The following is an 18,402-nucleotide window of genomic DNA, read 5'->3' on the forward strand; positions in this document are numbered from 1 at the left end:
CAGGCTGCTCAGACTGGTCATGCTGCATTTTTTCTAACAGGTCAGACTTACGGTTTTCCCGTACAGAATGATCAAAAATCCCGAAAACTCCCATTCACTTACGCTGACGGAATGTTCAGAGCCTGGCCCGGAATGTTCAAGATTTCAAACTCCAAGTGTCAAAACTCGCACACACCTGTGTGCACATGGCCTGAAGCCCCTCTTCTCCACACTCACTCTGTCAATGTACCTGTAACAAGAGAGACTCTCTCTTCATCTATCTATCTATCTATCAATGCCACACATTCTCTCCATCCATCTCTATCAATCTACCTGTAGCACACACACTTTCTCTCTCCATTTTTCTTTCTATCAATCTACCTGTATCTCTCTCTCTCTCTCGCTCTCTCCTTCTGTCTTTCTACATGTATCACTGTATTTGTCATCTATCTTTCTACCAGTAAGTCTCTTTCTGTCTTTCAACTTCAAACTATCTTCAAGTCTATGAAACATTTTCACACTTTCAGACTGGCTTTGTCAAGCCAACATCAAAGTTTTATTGTGTCAAATTTTACCTATCTAGTTCTATCTTTTTTTTTTTTAAATACTTGTCCTTTTCAATGTTACATTTTCTCATGAATCTATTTTCTTATGAATTCTGCTATTTTGCTATTCATCTTTCCTTTAGGGCGCACGGTGGCTTAGTGGTTAGCATGTTTACCTCACACCTCCAGGGTTGGGGCTTCGATTCCCCCTGCTGCCCTGTGTGTGCGGAGTTTGCATGTGCTGTGGGGGTTTCCTCCCAGTCCAAAGACATGCATGGTAGGCTGATTGGCAAGTGTCTGTAGTGTATGTGTGAATGTGTATTCGATTGTGCCCTGCAATGGATTAGCACCCCGTCTAGAGTGTACCCCACCTTGTGTCCCATGCTCCCTGGAATAGGCTCCAGTTTCCCTGTGACCCTGAATTATAAGCGATAAATGGATGGATGGCTCTTTCCTTTATTTTTAATTGTGAATATAATACGTAATATTTGACAGTTTCAAGAGCAATCTTTCAGCAACTTGCAAACACAGCACATTATTTCCTTCAGGAAATGCAAATTTACTTCTATTATTTCAATCCTCCCCTCATCAAACCTGCAATATTTTTACTTGTTTAATGTGTGCATCCATTATACAGGGGTATAATTAGCTGTTGTTTGTTGTTATTTTTTAATACAGAAGGGAAGCTGTAATATCTCACATGTGCCATCGGCCGTGAATAATAGAGCATTATTTTGTATAGATTTGGCAAGCCAATGTGAAAACAAGTGTGTGAGCTGTATAGGATTGGGGCACTGATGCAGAGAGTCCAGCCTGCTCAGCAAAGCTCTATGTGATCTGTTATTCTTAAATTTGTTGTTTGTTATATAACAACAGTGTTATTGAATGCTCTATTCTGATTGGTCAGGATGTGTTGATTAATTTTCTATAATAGAAGCTTGGATAGTGTGGTGGACTTGTACGATGGATGCTTCATATGAACGTATTTTAAGAAAGATATTTGTGTAATTGTTGATATGGTGATGTATTGTGTGAAAAGTCTTTTATTTATCATTTGTTGGAAGGAGTCTCCAATGTCAGTGCTTTGTAACAGTCAGAGATAAAGCTTTAAGTTTGTGTTTTCTGACATGTTATACAACATTAAACATAATTAGATATATGTTAAACCGATGTTGATTATTTTGTTGGTTAAACTTTGTAACATAATATAATGTATTTACTAAAAGCTTATAATGAGGAGCTTTAAGATTTCTCAATTTTCCCAGGTCTGAAACAGTGAAGGTGATTTTAATTGTTTACACATTTACATGTTCAGCTGGCAAGCAATGTTTGTTTCATTTCATTATTTCCTTATAATCCTCCACTGTCCTTTGGCACCATTCAAAATTCTATTTTAGCCGTGTGGGTTGTAATAAAAAAAAATGTGTTTTTAATTTAAATATATTTTGTGAAATTCAAACATGAAATAAACTGATCAACAAACAGTGATTTTGCATTGCAACACTGGATCCTGGTTACTTTCATGATAATCTTACAACAAGAACACTGGACTTCCACTTTCTATGAAGGCAATATCTATAAATATCTATGAATACAATCATGCATTTGTAAATCTTTATACATAATGCATTACACTATATAGCACTGCCTTATGAATTGCTGACCTAATGCATTATGAGAAGTGCTTACTGTACAATGCAGGTGCCTTCCTGCTCATGCATGGTGTTTCTCCCTGATCAGAATAAAATTGAAGATGGATGAATGAATGAATGAATATATAATGAGAGCTCAGGACACTTCCCTTCCCCACAAAACAGATTTCACAGTCACTAGCATGAATTTTAGCATGACCTCGATGAACTAAGTAAGCCTTGCCATACCTACATGTTTGTGTAAGTTGCACGGCTTTGTTATGTCTTACTTCCTTGCCATGTTTTGACCCTTGCCATTTTTATGTTGGTTTATTCTTTAGTGCAGATCATATTTTCACCTTTTGTCTGCCTGCACGGTTTCTGCTTTAGATAACAATCCAAAGCCAAGTCTGTCTTACAAAATATTTAGTGTTGGAATTCAACCAGCAACAGGAAGTGACGGTTAAAAGTTTAGTTATTCGTTGCTGCCATAGGCTTGTGTTTATTATATACCGTACATCCAAATTAACAGAATGGTGCTGGCGCAAATACATCGCAAAGAACAAACATTGTTTTCAGGTCCTTCTGACAGTAATATACGTGACATGCTGCATAAATGTCGCATACATTTTTCCCATGAGAACTTTTACTTTTAGCTTGAAAACATCTGATTTGCCTGTCGTAAGGGTCAAGATATCTTTTTTAGTAGGAAAACATTTGATATTTAGGCAAATGGATCAATTTGTTAGCTAGTTTGACTCTCTTGCACTAGCTAGGATACCAAGGTGAGGAGAGCTGTGAAGAGTACTACATTCGTTCTGCGAGAAGATGGGTAAGTATCTAGCAATAAAATTATACCCCCTTGAATGCACATACAGTGGTGCTTGAAAGTTTGTGAACACTTCTAGATATCTGCATAAATATGAGCTAAAATATCACCAGATTTTCACATAAGTTCTAAAAGTAGACAAAGATAACCCAATTAAACAAATGAGACAAAAATATTTAACTTGGGTCATTTATTTATTGAGGAAAATGATCAAATATTACATATCTGTGAGTGGGAAAAGTATGTGAACCTCTAGGATGAGCAGTTAATTTGAAGGTGAAATTAGAGTCAGGTGTTTTCAACCAATGGAAATTGCATGACAATGGCATGACAATCAGGTGTGAGTGAGCACCTAGTTTTATTTAAAAAGCAGGGATCTATCAAAGACTGGTTTAAACAACACGTTTGTATCATGTGTATCATGGCACGAACAAAGGAGGATTCTGGTAAAAAGAGTTGTTGCTCATCAGGCTGGAAAAGGGTACAAAAACATCTCTAAAGAATTTGGACTCCACCAATCCACAGCCAGACAGATTATGTAAAATTGGAGGAAATTCAAGACCATTGTTACCCTCCCCAGGAGTGGAAACCAACAAAGATCACTACAATAGGCAAGATGTGTAATAGTCTGTGAGGTCACAAAGGAACCCAGGGTAACTTCTAAGCAACTATAGGCCACGTTCACATTGGATAATGTTAATGTTCATGAGCCACCATTAGGAGAACATTGAACAACAATGGTGTGTACGGCAGGGTTGCAAGAAGAAAGCCATTGCTCTCCAAAAAGAACATTGCTGTTTGCTAACAATCATGTGGACAAGCCAGAAAGCTTTTGGATAAATGTTTTGTGGACAGATGAGACCAAAATAGAATTTTTGGTTTAAATGAGAAGCTTTATGTTTGGAGAAAGGAAAGTACTGTATTCCAGCATAAGAACTTTATCCCATCTGTGAAACAAGCTGGTGGCAGTATCATGGCTTTTGCTGCATCTGGGCCAGGACTGCTTGCCATCATTGATGGAACAATGAATTCAGTGTTATAGCAGTGAATCCTAAAGGGAAAATGTCAATACCTCTGTCCATAAACTGAATCTTAAGAGAAAGTGGGGCTTGAAGCAAGACAATGACCCTAAGCACATAAGTCTTTCTACCAAAAATGGTTCAAGAAGAATAAAGGTAACGTTTGGGAATTGTCAAGTCAAAGTCCTGACCTTAATTGAATAGAAATGTTGTGGAAGGACCTGAAGCAAGCAGTTCATGTGATGAAACCCACCAACATCCCAGAGTTGAAGCTGTTCTATACTGAGGAACGGGCTAAAACTCCTCCAAGCCACTTTGCAGGACTGATCATCACTTACTGGAAATGTTTAGTTGCAGTTACTTCTGCACAAGGGGGTCACACCAGATACTGAATGCACATACTTTTGCCACTCACAGATATGTAATAGTGGATCATTGTCCTCAATAAATAAATGACCAAGTATAATATTTTTGTCTCATTTAATGGGGTATCTTTGTCTACTTTTAGGACTGTGAAAATCTGTTGATGTTTTGGTCATATTTATGCAGATATATATAAATTTGGTTCACAAACTTTCAAGTACCACTGTCCATACACAGTCCAAATACACACTCAGCATCTCTTTAATGGCTAAAGAGCAATGTTTGAAATGGGGTGGTGTTGCTACTGTAGCAAGACAGCAGAGAAGCTCTTCCACAAAACAAGTGTCTGTGTGTACTGGACTAGGCACCTTGGTATTCACCTGGATACAACTACAAATACAAGGAAGATCTGTACATTTCGCGGGTTTTAATTGGTACTTCAGGGAAAGATCTGTGTCTTGGTCACACTTGTACACTAATGCACCTACAATTACCTGGAAATGCTCTCTCTCTCTCTCTCTCTCTCTCTCTCTCTCTCTCTCTCGCTCTCTCTCTCTCTCTCTCTCTCAAAACACATGGGTTCACATGGGTTCATTTTGATTTAATTCACTCTAAGAGGCCTCTCATACACATCCACCTAAAGCTACAGCTTCTGACATTTTCCCCATGATAATTCGACTGTAAAGTGAATAAGTAAAATGATCTGTTCTCTCTACGCTGATCAAAGCTCATAGACTAAGACAGATTCCTGAGAGCCACTCAGTCACAATCTTAGCGTTCAATTTTTTCTTTCTTTCTTTGTAGCTTCTTGAAGAATAACTTATTCCATCACACAGCTCTAACCTTTCATCTGTGAACTCATGAGTATATAAGTGTTTCATTTTCCCCAGAAAGAGCATACTACTTAAACAAATCTAGTTATATCTGCATCCACGGAAAGTTTAGTACAATGATAGAGCACATTTTCACATTTAAAGATGAACTCATATGTATGGATATCAGGCAGTTTTATATATAAATGCACTTATTCTTTAAACCACGATGTTGAGATGATTCCTCCGACGGGGAAAAAACGGTACCATTAAATTACTCAGGAGGGGAAAAGTATTGCTTTCTATGAAGCCTATATTTGCAACTCATTCGAACTGCATTCCTTTGTAAACTGTTGCATTAATGGATTATAAGTGTTCTTATAAATTCTAATAAAACAACAGTAAAAACAATATAATACAGTCCACAAATGCTTGGAAACTTTGGAAACTCTTCTTTCATTATTCATCACTCTTTTAAACCATTTGAAAATGTATCTTTCTTAAATTTCGTGTTTAATTGAAAATACTTCCTCAACTTTAGTATTATAGGTTTTTTTTTTAATTTAATTGTTTTTAACATTTTTTGTTTTTAACAAACCTTAGGTCCTGGCATTCATGTGGATGTTACTTTGACATGTACCACCTACCTAAACATTGTACACCCCTTCATGGCAATGGTATTCCCTAATGACCACTAAGCCACCGTGCGCTCCTTATTATTATTATTATTATTATTATTATTATTATTATTATTATTATTATTATTATTATTATTATTATTATCATTATTATTATTACACAAATATACTATTAATTACTACAAATCTTTTATACTCCATTGTAAAAAAAACAAAAACAAAAACCTGAGAAGCATGAATGTGCACAGTATAGCAATCTATTTTTTCAGTGGAAGACCATTAAGAACTATTTTTCTAATTCCTTTCGCTACAGATCACTACAGTGGTTTCCTTCATAACTAGTGGACTTTTCCCATTCATTAGATTCATTGCTGAGCACTAATAGCACAGTTGTCACCTCTTAACCATGACTTCATGTGTGTAGACAATATGAAACCTGCTATGTCAGGCCCATCCTCTTTTGATTCTGGTCTTGCAGGGAGTTGAGAACGTGGATTGAACGGCACTGAGCATAGTGCTCTAATCCTTTGATTTTGGTTAATCTTGTTATTCAGTGTGCACCTTCAGTGAGAGTGCATTGAGGCGCACCATAGGTGATGGTAGTTCTAATTCTTATTTCTTATTTAATGATTATTTCTAATTTTGCCACAATTAACTGTGTTCCTGAACAAGACATGTGGCCTATTGTTTGAGTTTGGCATGTAACAGCATGGTTGCTGTGAGCACAGAGTATTTAATCTCATAATCCTAACAAGTCTATAATCATATTTGAAGTGTTGAAACTCCTTAGGGTTTTAAGGATGGAGCTTTTTGAATTGTGTATTCTGCCAAGTGCTGATGTAGTTGGACTATGGACATGATCAGTGCTTAACTTGTTTGGGACTGGAACATCTTCAACAAGCCTTTTATGGAGTAAATGCCAATAGGCACAATGTAAAGCAAAATACTGCTAACTATTCATTACCTTCTTATTGCACTGCATGGCCACAGTGAGGAATGACTTACTGAAGTAGAAGAAGATGGAAAGAGAGGGTGGAGAAAAAGGGAATGCAGTAGTGGAAAGAAGTTGCAATGTCAAAACTTTCTCCAGATATCAGTTTGTGACATTTTATATCCCCATGTATCGTTTATGAGACTGAGATTAGCCACTTCTTCAGATTCAATCAAAACCAGAGAGTATACGTGTATGGCTGTGTGTGTGTGTGTGTGTGTGTGTGTGTGTGTGTGTGTGTGTGTGTGTGTGTGTGTGTGTGTGTGTGTGTGTGTGTGACTCAGCGCTCATGTCCTGCTCTTCCACACTGCCTGGTAATTGTCTCCGGTTTCCTTAAATATTTCAGCAGGCATCAGGCAGGACATAGGGCTCTGAAACCAGAACATGGTACGGGAAAATGGCTGACAATGGCACCAGGCATAAAATATGCAGCGGGTAATTTCCTATTTATAAATCATATTCTGCTATCACCAGCTCAAACAGGAGCACAGCTCTAGTTCCACAATTCAATCTGACCATGAACAAAAAAAAAAATAGCAGTGCTTTCACACACACACATACACACACACACACACACACACACACACACACACACACACACACACACACACACACACACACATACAGTATATTATAGGAAGTATTTAAAGGAGGAATATGGCGATTGATGTGTGTGAGGAAAGGCCAGAGTGTAAATTGAAGTATATCAGATGTTCTGTGACATTTCCATATAGTGAAAAATTGGAAATATATCGTCTGAGGCTAAAATGCAACAGAGCCCAGAATATCCATCAGCTGAGCTAGATGGTATCTTCCAGTAAAATGATCCAAAACAGGACTGAAGAGAAAAAAAACAACAACTAAATGTCAGTAATAATAATATAAATGATTAGAACTGATGTACTCTGACATCTTCACACAGTAAAAACAATCGAAATGTCACAGCTGATAATGAAGACTAATATCTCCTAATTATTAAATTACGTATCTCCTAATTACTAAATTACTAAGTTACAGTCCCCTCCGAAACTGTGGGAATGTCAAGGTCAATTCATTCCTTTTTGCTGTAGACTGAAGACATTTGGGTTTGTGATCAAAAGATGAACATGAGAAGAGAGTTTAGTATTTCAGCTTTTATTCGCTGGTATTTATATGTAGACGAGTTGAACAACATAGAACATAACACGTTTTGTATCAGACCACCCAATTTGCAGGTGAACAAAAATATGGGAACATGTGACTGACAGGTGTTTCTTGTTACCCAGGTGTGTCCTGTTAGATTAATTGTTTAAATAATAAATAAGTCTAAACATCTACTTTTGGTTTTAGCCTTCAGTTTCACCTGTAAAGACTGCATTTATTATTAAAAAGGGTAAACCAACACGAAGATCAGAGAGCTGTCTATTGGAGAAAAACAAGTCATTTTGAGAAAAGAGGGAAAGTCAATCAGAGGCATTACACAAACTTTGGGCATAGCCAATTCTGAAAAAGAAAGAAACCACTAGGGTACTGAGCAACAGACACCAAATGGGCCGGCCAAGGAAAACACAGCATCTGATGACAGAAACATTGTGAATAAGGAAAACCCAAAAACAACAGTCAGATCACCAACAACCTCCACAGAAAGTTGTTGAAGGAAAAAGTGGAAGGTTTTAGACTGGCCAAGTCAACCAAAAGACCTTAACCCAGTTGAGCAACATTTCACCTCCTGAAGAGGAGACTGAAGGAACAAACAACAAACAAACAATAACTGAAAGAGGCTGTGGTAAAAGCCTGGAAAAGCATCACAGAAGAAGACACCAACAGTTTGGTGATATCATTGAGTCACAGGCATGATGCCTGGGATATGCAACCAAATATTAAGTGTTATTTACTTTAATATACTTCAAGACTGATCTGTTCCTATACTTTTGCTCACCTAAAAATGATACCAAAGGTTTTATGTTTACTGTTGTTTAACACATCTAGATGAAATAAAAGCCAAAATTCTAAACTCTCATCTCATACCCATCTTTTAATCTCGAACCCAGATGTTTTTCGTGTTTCGTGTAACACAAACTCATGAATTGGCCTTGCCATGCCAATTGGTTTGGACGGTACTGTATAATGTCTTTACATGTATATGCATGCCCACAGTGAATACATACACACACACACACACACACAAAAAAAAACCCTTCTAGACATGTCAGGAGATGTTTTTTGTTGTTGTTGTTGTTTGTTTGTTTTTTTTCAATTAAGCTTTATACTGAATAAAAAAGTTTTACGGCCAAGCAAAAAATCGCAGAAATATTTAATTTATCTGAACTGAAGTAGTGCTGCAGTGAATGAAAAATTTTAAAGGTTACAAAAACTATAAACTACTTATACTTATATATTGCACTCTCAACCTTTTTAAAAAGCCATGTCAAGGGTAAATAAAATCAAGTCAATTCAAATCAACTGGGGTTTTATTGCCATTCCTACATACAGTATATTTTGTATTCATTGGAACGAAATGTCATTTCTCCAGGACCATGGTGCAACACATAACAGGACACACTATTGGTAGGGCAGCAGCAATAGGTATATTTGTAGCAATGATATGTGTCTGATACAGCTTTGAAAAGTGCAGGTTTGCAGTGGTATTGAGTGAAAAATCTAATTATGGGGGAAAAAAAATTAAAATCTGTGAACATCTGTGAAAACTCTCCCTTTTCTGACTATATGTCTATAGCCCTGTAGCTAGTCTATGGTCTTATGAGCTGCCTTCAGCTAAATAATGCATGTGATTGGAAACCACAACAGAGGATCTGCTACAGAAGCCAAGCTGGTTCACGTTTAGAAAATTAGCCGGCCAGTTTGTATCTGGATCATTGTTTTTTTTTAACCATATTTTATTCCAAATTAGTCATTTGGTAAATCCCCAACCTTCTAGCTAATTCTTTCTTACCATACTATAACCACTTACTGTGGAAAGTGAAGACTACACATATGTCTAGACATATCTAGACATACACAATCTCTGTATGCCTCACCAAGATATACTATTTATGGCCTCTATATAAGCACAGTGAGTAAATCATTAAATCATTACAGTAACAATATGATGTGAGTGAGAGCAGAGTTCACACTATCACACCTTTAACAAACACACACACACACACACACACACACACACACAATATAACAGCAGGATTTAATTATTTTATTCATTTAGATTTGTATGATGGGGGAATAAAATTGCTAGATCCTGAAAAATCTAAATCTATTGGACTTGGATCTAAGATAGCATGAACTGTATAACATTGCAAAATCCAAAATAAATAAATAAATAAATAGTTTATGGGAAACTGAAACAGTGTCTATTTTCTAGCATCCATAATGCTCCAAAGAAATTGTTCAAACATGAACTCCATCAAATAATAACTATGATAACTAGAAATGTGACACTGTATATAATTTTCTATATTAACTGTATCAATTTAGATTTAGGTTATTAAAATAAAAATATATAATTTACTCTGCTTTTGTTTTTGTCAGCATCATGACTCGACAAAATCATCCTCACTGTTTAAAATTTCTATGAAACATGAATGAAGAACATGAATGTATTGAAGTCGTAAGCCTTATAGCATTTCTTTCAAGCCATTTTCCAAGTCTTTTTTTACCTAGCTTGCTACAAATGTTTTAGTTAACCAGTTATAATTACTAACAAACACAAGCTAATGAAAATCCAACATGACACCGTGTATTGTAGATCAGTGGTCCTCAAAGTTAGGCACTTAAAACCTAGTCAGGAAGTCCGTAATTTAAATAAATAAATCTGTTTGGAATTCACAATCCACAATATAATAAAGTTATATTTAGCTTTTTTATATCGGGGCCAAGCACCGAAGGTACCCTATTATTATTCTACCGTTCTTCTTCTTCTTCTTCTTCTTCTTCTTCTTCTTCTTCTTCTTCTTCTTCTTCTTCTTCTTCTTCTTCTTCGACTTCTGGCTAGGTTGTCTATGGCAGCTCATAGAACTGTCTGGTAAAAAGTTGTGAAATGTGGCACACTGATTGTGGAGGGTCTAAGGAACATTCTTACCAAATTTGGACAAAGTACAGCCAATGTTGTAGCGCCACCACTGGGTCAAATTTATCCTTAATTTGGAAGTACATTAATGGTAATAACTGTTGAACAATATGTCCAAAGTTTAAAAGCCAGGCATCCCTGGATTCCCTGAGTCGAGTCGAGGCTAACTTCCTTTGACTGGGCAATATTTCTACGTGGAAATATATATCTTTTAGATCGTCACAAACCAGTCCTCAACCTGAATCTGTGGAATGATAAGTTTGAGCATCAGCATCTTGAACCTGTATGCCCAAAGAGTATGATTCAGATGGCACAGATTTAAAATTGACCGCATACTCGTATCTTTTTTTGCAGACCAGTAACTTATGGCTGTAAAAACCTCCCTCCATCAAGGAACGGGTTACATGTTCTATGGCTCCTTTGTCTAAGAGGGATCTTACTTCCTGTGCTAACATCAGTCTCTGCTCTGTGTTGATTACTGTGGTGAGCACACCTCTGAGCCGGGGGGGGTCAAGCTCTGAACTGGACTGTAACCCTTTTCTTTGGTGGACAGAACCCATGGAGACACATTTGACAGTAGTTTCCATGCTGTTAGGTGGTCTTTTAGTGATGTTAACTCTTCCACATTCTGTTGGAAGGAAAGCATCAGATTTTCCTTGCCCTGTGACAGCTCGCTGACCAGAGAAGACTGAAAACTTGGGATGACATTTGCTAGGGGAGGCTCCCTCACACTAGTGCTCCATGAGTGGAGCCCAGGCAAACTCAACATGATGGGCAAGGTACTGGCTGAACACCGCCATTTGCTGTTTTGCCTTGCGAAACCTGCAAACAATGGCATTAACCGCTCTGCCAAACATGCCGGAAAGTTCAACAGGGGCATCCGGCAGGGAGAGCTTATCTTTATCCCCCATCCCAGAAAGGTTGAGCCATAGGTGCCTCTCCGACACAACCAAGCTACCCATTGAATGGCCAATATGACAGGCCATTGGCTTGGTCGCCCCTATGGAAAAATCTGTGTCCTGGCGTGGCCCAGTTCCCTCCCTGTTGTCGAGCTCACTCAGCGGGTCTGTTGATAGGCCTGCAACACTGTCATTGTATGCAGTCACCCAAAAGCGAGACTCACTGCTGCATAGGCTTTGCCAACCAATGCCGAGATGGCCTTACATGGCTTTTATGGCAAAGCCGGCCTCCCTAAATTTCCTGCCATAGATGGAGAGTGGTAGCTCTCAAGCACCTCCTCCTTCTTTGGCATAGCTAAACTTTCCCCACATTCCCCACAATGGCCGAATAAGGGATAATGCCACAGGGTTATAAACACAGCTAGTGTATGGTTTCCCCCAGATGACATTTCATCATGCACTTCTGGAAAAACGGGGAGTTTTCTACGGTGTGAGGGAGATTTATTTTCACTGGGGAGATAGCGCTTGTCCAGCCTGCTATGAGCCACTTCCTCTTCCCTGGCCCAGATCTGCGAGGCTCGGAAACCCAACTCCTTTTGGCCGAGAAGAGAGAGAGCTGCAAGTGGAGCTGCCTGATTCTAAAGCACTCACAATGTGCTGTGGCATGCTCCACCCCCAGACACTTCACACAGAAAGTGTGTCCCCCCCCCCCATAATAAACCGAGGGCAAGGCATGACACACTTCCTGAATTCTGTCTCATACTTTTCTTTTTTTTCTTTTTTAAACGGTCAGAAAAGTAACGAGTTTTTTTTATTTTTATTTTTTTTAAAGAGAGGAAATGAAGTCTTTTTGCTAGCATTCACACAAAACGAATGACTCGCTAAAGATAATAATGCTGACGGCGTGGTTCACAGGATTTTATAATCACGTGACGCACTTAATTGTCACGTCACCTGACCACGGCAGGCCTATAAATAGGCGTGATTTCACACAAGTTTCAGATCTCGTCACATGCGAGGGTGCCTTCCACAGCGTGAAGCTCAAGCAATGTTGAGTTTCATTTGAAAGGGAACACACGTATCAAAAGTAAACACAGTCAGTGACATCCCAGAAGCACATGCTGTCACATTCCGGACAGTTCATGTGCGCTTAATGCCCTGGCACTCAGCACTAGAGGAAATTTGTGACAGTATCACGAAACTTGATGAGTATCTTCAGGCCTAGGACTGCACATTTTGTTACTGTGCCACCTTGTGGTCAATAATTGTAATACTTTAATATTTTTCTTTTGTATCATTTGAAGAATTTGTGCTAAATTCAGTTCTTTTTCCTGTAATTCCCTGGAATATGCTGAACTGAGCGCACACCAAGATTTGAAATTCAAATGCACTTTAAGTGTACTTACAGCTTTAATTATTATTGAGTTCTTCTAGTTATTAGCATATTGACCGGTTACTTGAATTAAATGGATTTAATTGAAATCTCTAGAACTTAAAAACAAGTAGACCTACAAATAATGTAAACTTGAACCTTAAATGATGTCAGTGAAAAATTCAGAAACAAAAGCTCAAAAGCTCCAGTAATTTGCAGGAATATAATTGTACACATATCATAATAGGCTAATAGTTGGATATTAATTATTATTAATTAACTATAATTAAAACTTTGTGCTGCATGTTACTAGCATGTTATTAAGGTTATGTTATTAACATGTTATTATATTTTAGGTCTTAAAGCCCTTTGCCCAATTTCTAAACAAAAATTGTTCCTTTTTCATAAAAATGAATTAATTAAACTCTAGAAAAACTACAATTATGTGAGGACAACAAACTAAATTAATTTAGCTATAAGCCATCCTAGGTAATACAATTGGTAAAAGAAGATAAAAAGTTACAATTAACTGGAGCACAATAACTCAGTAAATATTGTGAAATTAGGTTTGGAACCATAATTTGGGAAGACATCATACCCAAGGCACAATTTCCCTTTGAATAACATAATAATAATAATTTAATTGTATAACATATGATTTAATTTCAAAATGCAATAATGCCTGTTTATGTATCCCATTTTATTATTTTCATTGCTTACCCACATGCTCACCTATTCAAGCGTAAACCTGTGCTGATGTGTGGGAACATCTCACACTCTCCTGTCACACACTTTCCCAACACATGCTTTATATATTCGATTCCAGCACCTTTAACAAAAACTTTTTCTTCTTTTTAATATTTACATGAACATTTTCATTTGGCATATGCTTTTATCTAAAGCTATTTTACAAGTGTGGTGCAACCTCATCCAAGCGTCTAGCTGTTAACTAATCTGACATCTGTACAAGTACTTCCCAAGAGTACAGTTCCACAGATGCAAAGCATATAGGAAGCACTGAGAGTACAAACATTCTGGGTGAAAATTGTGCTCATGTGTCATTTCAAGATTTTAACCCTCAGCATGCAGTTAATTAGTGAGCTTCTCTGTCATTTTCTGAGGAACCTCAGTGTCATCTCATCAGTAGGTTGAACTCAGGGTCCTTGCAAGAGGCGAATCAACTCTATCAGTGTGACACTAAAGAGCAGAACCAATTCAACAGTAAAATGGTCCATTTATGTTAATAACCTACTATTCTAAAAATAAATGGAAGCTTGAGGTCAGCGGTTAAGGCTCTATCCTAGGAGATATTTGTATATTCAAATAACAGGGTGCTTTGTTGCTGTTGTGTGTCGCTGAAAAAGAATCTTAACCATCGACTGCTCAGATGTACACTTGGATTGGATTCTCTTTCACCTGGAAGCAGAATTGCTTCTAGTAAAGAATAATACACAATCAGTGACAGGATCTCGTGTTAATATGAAGTTCTTATAACAGCACACTGAATTTTCCAACGGAAAATCGGCCGATAAAGGTTATTTTTCCCGCTATCAGCTCATAGTTTAAAAACATTCGATGATCAGGGCCGATTATATCCTGTCAATAAAAAGAGGGCGGGAAAACACATCGAATTCGTGCTGTGTGTAAAGATGATGTCTCTTGTGTGGAATGATGACAAACCTGCAGTTTGTAATCTCTGTAAGCTCTGCACTGCTAAAAATTCGGCGTGGAGTCAAATTTTTTTTCCGCGTGCTGCTCGCACTGAATTAAAGCGGCAGTACACCATTGAAAGATTTAAATGAAGGTGAGTTGACAAAAAATAGTTTATATAGTGTATATTTATACAGAAGAATATATTTGTAGAGTAGTATGTTTCATATCCAGTTAAGATATCAAGTTAATATGAGTTAATATCATCAAAAAAAGAGTTTACATTAGGCCTATATCTTACCAGTTTGATGTTCAATGAAAGTAGAAATGCTTGTGTTAGTGGTGAGTGAATATGAGACTAACAGGAGGTTTTTTTAGAATTTAGTCAATGTTAATATGAATTAATAACATTCAGTAAGTGAAGAAATCTTACTTTAATCTTCATAATTTAGTTCATGTGTTAATGTTGATTAGAGTAATGTGTTTTCTGTTTATGAGACCAGTTACTGGGAAACAACTTGTTGAAATTGAGAGAATAAAGTTTTTATTTGCATTTATATCAGAATTGTAGAATTATATATATATATATATATATATATATATATATATATATATATATATATATATATATATATATATATATATGCGGGTAATATATGCGTAAAATATGTCTTTTATATATATATATATATATATATATATATATATATATATATATATATATATATATATATATACACATGTATATATATAAATTTTCAATGACTTCCGACGAATAAAAATCAAGCATTCATCAGAGCTGTTGTATAAGAGTGCAGTTATACTGAATATCGGCATGGCTGTGATTCGGCTGTAGGCATGAGATCACAGCCATGCCAATATTTGATTGAACGGCATGATTGCAAGTGCCAATATCCAGCAGTTTTACAAATAAGAAATTGAAGGAAGTGACATTTCTCACACACTGATTTGTTAAAGATGCATCCGGTAAAACTGGCATCCCCTTTTGCTTTTCATCTCCATCTGACAAGCTTTCATATTTTAAGTCAATCGTTATATTCCTTAAAAGTAGCATTTACGATGTCCACTGATGATATTGCTAATTCTTTTCTAGGAAGTTAAACTTTACATAGTGAACACAGATGAGTGGAGTGATGCACCCAGTGAATCATCCCAGTGCGGTTATAGGAAATATAAGCACTCATAGAAAGCCGCTTGACCAATCAAAAGTGGACCAGAACTCACTGTTGTATAAATGAATTATTATAAAACTTCTAAACAATTATAGGAGTAACATTAAATTTTGCTGTTCAGTATTCCAAGCATGTCTAACCTTTAGGCCTTTAGAATGTCAAAACGTATGTGTTTAATTCCTTTAATATGTCAGAAATAAGAGTGACAATATCAACTATAATTTTTTTTTTTTTTTGTAAAAGAATCATTTTACCCCACAGATCCATTAAGATAATAAACAATAGTTCTAAAAGCTACATTTGTTTGTTAGTTCGAAAGTCTGAGGAACAGAACACACAGTTCACAGGAAATAAACAGTTATTTCCTGCGTTTTGTACTTCAAATTACTAATTTTGTAGTGTTTTTTTTTATTTTTTTATTATAAATCCATTTATACAATGAACATAAGAATTTTTTTCTAAGCTTGTCACATTTACAGACTGTCACTTGATTTTAATTGCTTTTTCAAGACAAAAATAACAGCACGTTTTTAATTCATTGTGCAAATCGCCAAAGCGGGTGCAACATGTTTGCTTAGGATATTCATCATGAACTTTTCATGTGCTAATTATGTATCCTGTGTGAAATTATCTTTACATCACACACTTAACAGCATAAATAGTATAATATCTGTACAAATGTATTACACCTTATGTAAAAAAAAAGATGATTTAGCAACTATCCCAGCTCTATGTACAATAACCTATATCTATATAACGATAACATATAATAAATATGACTATTCAACTGATAGAGTGAATTAAACCAAGACGGCAAGTAACATCCACCTCCCTGCGTTTGTCTGCTGCCATAGAGGGAAAATCAGAGCCATTCTCGTGTGTCTGAGAGTGTGATAGCTCACCTGTTCTGTGACCTGCTGAGATCTATCGTCTGTCAGCTCCACATCCTCACTGACAGTATCCACATGACAGCACCGGCTCAATATAATACAAGTTTCAGTGTATGTTTACTGACTGTCTCTGTCTTTTTATTACCCTCCTTCTCATCATGTCCCTCATGCAAACTCTCCCTACTCCCGCTTCCTCATAGGCTACATCATGTAAATTAGACCTGTGGAGATTACCATAGAGACACAACTGGGTGTGTGTGTGTGTGTGTGTGTGTGTGTGTGTGTGTTTGTGTATTGGTGTACATTACACAAGCTAGAAGACACAGGGAGCACGTGGTTCCTTACCTAACCTGTGTGTGTGTGTGTGTGTGTGTGTGTGTGTGTGTGTGTGTTGGTGTACATTACACAAGCTAGAAGACACAGGGAGCACGTGGTTCCTTACCTAAACTGTGTGTGTGTGTGTGTGTGTGTGTGTGTGTGTGTGTGTGTGTGTGTGTGTGTGTGTGTGTGTGTGTGTGTGTGTGTGTGTACTATGTCATCCTTTGACTGTTGAGACAGTTATGCGCTTTAGCATGAATCAGGCCCTAGGAAGACAAGTTAATAATCAGCTCACTTTCTGCTTGCTAGTCGACATCTTTTACAGCAGCAATATAAAAGCTTCTGGAAGAGCCGAAGACTGGGAAATGATTGAGAGAGAGAGAACAACTCATTAAATTCATTTGATTTGTTTGGCGTCAACGTAGAAAAGATGAACCAGAACACTTTCAGAACTCAACGAATTAAAGCGATTTCAGGAGGAGGAAAACTACGGTTTAAAAAGGGCATTGACACGGAAGCATGGACTTACAACTGGTGCAGTCATAAAAGTCATCTGTTTTACCGCTACTGTTGCAAAGAGCAAAGCAAATGAGTGCGAGAGGTAGAATATTACCAGCAAAGGTCAAGGCTGTTGTGAAGAAGAAAATAAAGACACACACGCACATCTAAACTGTTGCAATATGCTGAGTCATGGTGTGTGAGAGCTACAGAACAGTCAACATGTCAACTTAACATCACATGCACTTTAGACAGCATTGAGCTAAATAGATAAGTATTCCAACTGCACTGACTGGCAAATAAAGCAATTTTGTGGTTTGCAGAAGTATTCAACCCCTTGCACTTTGCCACGTTTTTTAGCGTTAGAACCTAGGAATATATTGGACTTAATTGCGAATATGTCATGAATCTACACAGAATAACCCTTAATATTGAGGGGGGTGATTTAGGGTTTCACCACTTTTGGGGTGAACTTTTAAGTTTTGGATTTGTAAGTACTGTATTACTGTACATCAAATCCCTCCCCAATCCCCCATTTCGATTTTTTAGTAAATGTTTAGATTTATGACATATTATCCCAATGAAGTTTTAAAGGAGGTGGATGGAGTTAAAGGGCCAGTGGAGTAAACAAGTGGAGTAAACAAGGCCAAACAGAATTTGACAAACAGTGCTTTTAAACTAGCTCTCTGGGTTAATCTGGGCTAAATTAAACTGC

General features: G+C 37.1%; 1 protein-coding gene across 3 annotated transcripts in view; it reads right to left on the reverse strand.

The window, feature by feature from the left end:
• Window positions 1-17,147, reverse strand: part of LOC108260577 (phospholipid-transporting ATPase ABCA1) — a 200,801-nt gene extending 183,654 nt beyond the window's left edge. For all 3 annotated transcript variants that reach the window (XM_053677629.1, XM_053677630.1, XM_053677628.1), the window contains exon 1: window positions 16,884-17,147. The gene's annotated coding sequence lies outside the window, so the exon portion shown is untranslated. The remainder of the gene's footprint in view (window positions 1-16,883) is intronic.
• Between the last annotated feature and the right edge of the window lie 1,255 nt (window positions 17,148-18,402).

Source organism: Ictalurus punctatus, chromosome 29 (genome assembly GCF_001660625.3).
Source record: "Ictalurus punctatus breed USDA103 chromosome 29, Coco_2.0, whole genome shotgun sequence".
NCBI classification, from domain to species: Eukaryota; Metazoa; Chordata; class Actinopteri; order Siluriformes; family Ictaluridae; genus Ictalurus; species Ictalurus punctatus.